Source organism: Etheostoma spectabile, chromosome 15, assembly GCF_008692095.1.
Source record: "Etheostoma spectabile isolate EspeVRDwgs_2016 chromosome 15, UIUC_Espe_1.0, whole genome shotgun sequence".
NCBI classification, from domain to species: Eukaryota; Metazoa; Chordata; class Actinopteri; order Perciformes; family Percidae; genus Etheostoma; species Etheostoma spectabile.
In genome coordinates this window covers 17,520,301-17,524,477 of record NC_045747.1, presented here as the reverse complement: position 1 = coordinate 17,524,477, position 4,177 = coordinate 17,520,301, and the positions used below count along the sequence as shown (strand labels likewise).

At 37.5% G+C, this 4,177-nt stretch overlaps 2 protein-coding genes across 3 annotated transcripts in view; one reads left to right on the top strand and one right to left on the bottom strand.

The window, feature by feature from the left end:
* The window catches only part of cacng2a (calcium channel, voltage-dependent, gamma subunit 2a), a 69,502-nt gene that overhangs the window by 11,120 nt on the left and 54,205 nt on the right, over positions 1 to 4,177 (top strand). The gene's annotated exons all lie outside the window — the stretch shown is intronic.
* The window catches only part of apol (apolipoprotein L), a 34,031-nt gene that overhangs the window by 29,634 nt on the left and 220 nt on the right, over positions 1 to 4,177 (bottom strand). The gene's annotated exons all lie outside the window — the stretch shown is intronic.

The following is a 4,177-nucleotide window of genomic DNA, read 5'->3' as shown; positions in this document are numbered from 1 at the left end:
TGTGTGTGTGTGTGTGTGTGTGTGTGTGTGTGTGTGTGTGTGTCTAGCCTTGATTTACACGTGTTATTTTTAGCTGCAGTTTGTCCTGTTGGGTGGGGTCTGTTTTTATCCTACATGACCAGAGAACAAATCAATATCAAACATACCCTGGGCTAGTATTTGTGTAAGCATACTGTGTGGCACCACAACTCACCAGACCACGATAGGACCGTTACGACTGTTGACTGCCTTTGTGCACGAGCATTTCCAATGCCGTCTTGTTCCTGCAATTCAACATATTTACTTTTATAACAGGATTTGCATGGGACAAATGACTGTTTTGCAGCAAATACATGCAAAAGTTTGAAGGAGTACTCCACCAAAAATCGTTTTTTTGAAAGGTGTAAGCAAGCAAGCAGTTGCAAGTGACCGCTAAAAAGAAAAGCAATAGCATTAAATTCAAGCTATGTTTTTAGCCATGTTTTGACTAATTTTGGCAGAAAAATGCCATCAGTGCCATTTGCCCAAACAAAATTCTGCTTAGGGCCGGCCCTGGGTTATGTACCCAACTCATTTTTGCCTGTGTCCTGTAACTTCCTGGAGTCTCTGCTGGTTGCCTGGCAACTTCTCTTCTCTTCTAAATCTTTTTGTGGGCTTGAACCGTGCAACATTAAAGGTTTTTATAAGGTAAAATTCAAATAGGAGACAGGTGGAAAATCTACAATGTCATTATTGGCTGAAATATTTACTATGCTGACTGTCTGTGATCAATTTACTGGCTATTCAAATGCAAGAACATAAAAAGATTTGGTATTTTTATACTGGTAAGCTGAAACGATAAATCAATTATCTAATTAGTCTGAATATAAAGCAGCAACACATTATTTGGTAATTAACTAAATATTTAAATCATTCAAGCAAAAATATCAAACATTCTATGATTTTGGCTTCTCAAATATGATGACTTTTCTCAGTCATATATAAAATGAATAACATATCTTAAAGACACTGCCTTGGGATCAGGGAAATCCGAATTTTAAACGTAACACGAATTTCCCAGATTTTATGGAGTAATTGATACTACTCAGCAGCAAAACAAGGTCAGAGGTCAAGGGCAAAAATTGTGATCGGACTCCACAACCATGGTGTTCCATGTGCTCTCTGCTGCTGTCTAACAAACAGACGGTTTCCCTTTGAAAATGTAAAGTTTCCATGTTAAATTGGTTTAAACAATCACTCGATTTTCAGTGACATTGCACTCTGATTACATGGAATTGATCCTCATACAATGAAAGTGTAATTACCAGCAGACCAATCTCTGCTTGCGTCGCAGCAGAGCTCCTCTTGGTTCCACTTCACCAGCCGTGTCCTTAAGCTGTGGAAACATCCCAAAGAGACCCTATAGTAAATGATAATTAACTGCAGGTACAATCCGTTCATTTTTAGGAGGTGCGATTCACCTCCCTTTTTTTTCTGCCATTGTACGGAGAAAGTACAACAATCTGCCTTTTGATTAATTGGTGGTCCGTGGTGCAGTTCATTTGCAATCTATTACACCGTATTTGCTTTGTGTCAGAATGCAGCCCAAACACACTGCATCATCTCAGAGCTGGAGGAAGGAACAGAAGGAGAGTTAGAGCATGTTTGGTGGCTTTAAACCAGTTGACTGTACCACTACCCGCTAATACTAATAATAATACCGATATTGATAATAACAGTAATGATTATGTGATGGATATATCAAGGCTGTATGGATAAGTACTTTAACTCTGATTTATTCTGTCAGAGCTAATCTAGTGTTTTTTTTAAAGGTTCAGTTCACCCCAATCACACAATAAACCCACTGACTTTTGTCTGTAAAGACACACTACTGTTGAATTCATCAAATATTATTTTTTAAGCTTTCAATCATAATAGAGCTGAATCAATTAGTTGGCAAATATTTTTCCAAATATTTTTATTACCGATACTACTGTTGGTTGGACAAAATCAAGCGCTTTGAAGATTTTGCGGCGTTTAACGGACAAAACCATTAATCAAGTAATACAGAAAATAATTGGCAGATTAAACGATCAAGAAAAGAATGGTTAGTTGCTGTCCTAATCATATGACTACATCTTGTCATTGTTTTACAAAATTCTGCTGCCAAACTCAGTGATTCCAAGCAAACTGTCATTAAAAACAAAATCATTGAAGTTATTAAAGCTATTGTTTCACATTAAGATTTTCATTTGATTTGTAATTCACAGTGCAGCACAGTTTATTGTCACAAGTTAATGTTTTTATTTGATCCTGCATACATGTGCATTGTGATATATTTTAATGTCCCTGCTAGAGCTGAAACGATTGGCGGAGCAAAAGAAAATTAATCTGCATCTATTTTGATTAGTCGTTAAGTATTTTTAAGGCAAAACTTTAGAAATTAACTTGTTCCAACTTCTCATATCAGAAGAAAATCAGAAAATGATTTATTGCCAAGTAAGTAAGTGTATGTAAATATTTTCTGTTCTTCTTTGTCCTACATTATAGTAAACCAAAATTATTTAAGTTTTGGACAAAAAAAGACAGGTGACGAGGTCACATTGAGCTCTGGGAACATTTCCGGGCATTTATTTTGCAATTTGTTGACATTCCAAAGATCAAAGGATGAATCAATTAATTGAGAAAATAGTTGGTACATTGATCAATAGTGATAACAGTTAGTTACAGTCTAATTTATAACCTCAATGCATCAAACCAAAAATGGTTTAAATGGCTAGATAGCAGTGTGAAAAGTGTGATTTGGGTGAAGTGACCCTTTAACGTGATTAATCCTTATTGTCACATTGTTGAATTACAATGCATGTGCCAGGCAGAATAGCTGCTGTGATGCAGTAGCTAAATGGCATCGTAATACACAAACAAACCGAGCTGAAGAAAGGCGACAGAGATGTTCCCACCTCTGCAAAGCCATCTCAGGACCCAGTGGGAGAGCTGCTGACAGCGGAGTCTCAGGCTTAGAACGAGGCAGGGGAGGGCTGAAGGTTCCTGTATCTGAGCCGGGGGTCACTGCCGGGGCTGAGTGGAGGACGGAGGAGGACGGCTGGAGGTAACGCCAGCAGGGCAGAGTCTGAGCGTGACAGATGGAGGAGAGGCAGCAGGGCAAGGAGGAAGGAAAGAGATAGCATGATGTACTTCTACAGTGATGTTTAACAGCCGTTCCGAGAGGATAAAGGTGATCTGGTCCAGATGCCTCAGCATAGCACAGGTGTGTAAAGTGTATACTCAAGGCTGTGTAGGGCATTTAGATATCCAATGACTTTGATTTCTGACATCCAATATGTTTTCTGCAAAGAAACACAGCGTTGTAATTTCAGAGAGACAGCTTAATCTAATGGAATTGGTTAGGAGCCTTAGACAGTTTGCGTTTTGCTTCTCTTCCCCTGTAACCTCCATCCTTAGCTTACTATCTCCCAAAGAAGTATAATAATATAACTAACTATTAATTTTTGACTAATCTGCTGATTATTTTCTTGATTGATTTTTTTGGTGGATTCTCTCATTTAAAAACTTGGAACAATCAAACGTTTGGCAATTTTCCTTGAAAAATGACTCAATCAACTAATTGATGAATCAACTAATTATTGCAAACAAATACACATTTAAGGTGTGAACAATCACTTCACCAGCCCCATCAGTTTGGAAACGAAACAGCACTGAAGACAATTTGTATCTCATTATTTGTTTTGATTTATTACCAGTTAACATTGTAAAATATGTTTGAAATGGATTTGCCAGAGGATCGCCAAATTAACTAGATTTCGTCCTCTAGGGGACATGAACGTCTGTAGACAATTTCATGGCAATCCATCCAATAGTTGTTGAAGCAAAGTGGTGGACAGACTTTATTTGCATTCTTAACAATAACTAGTAAACAAGAATTTGCACTACGAATCATATTTCTTTGTTAATACATTTTTTTATTTTACTTTCACCTAAACATTTCAATGATGATTTGTTTATAATAATTTTTGAATTTATGCAATTTATTGATCCCCTATGAGGAAATTACAATTTACACTCTGCTGTTGTTATTCCACACTACACATATGCTCAGTACCTATACATGCACAAAAGGAAAGATCTCAGAGTGAGTGGGAAACCAGTGCTGTGCCAGCACCCTGAGCAGGGTTTGGTGTCTTGCTCAAGAGCACCTTGG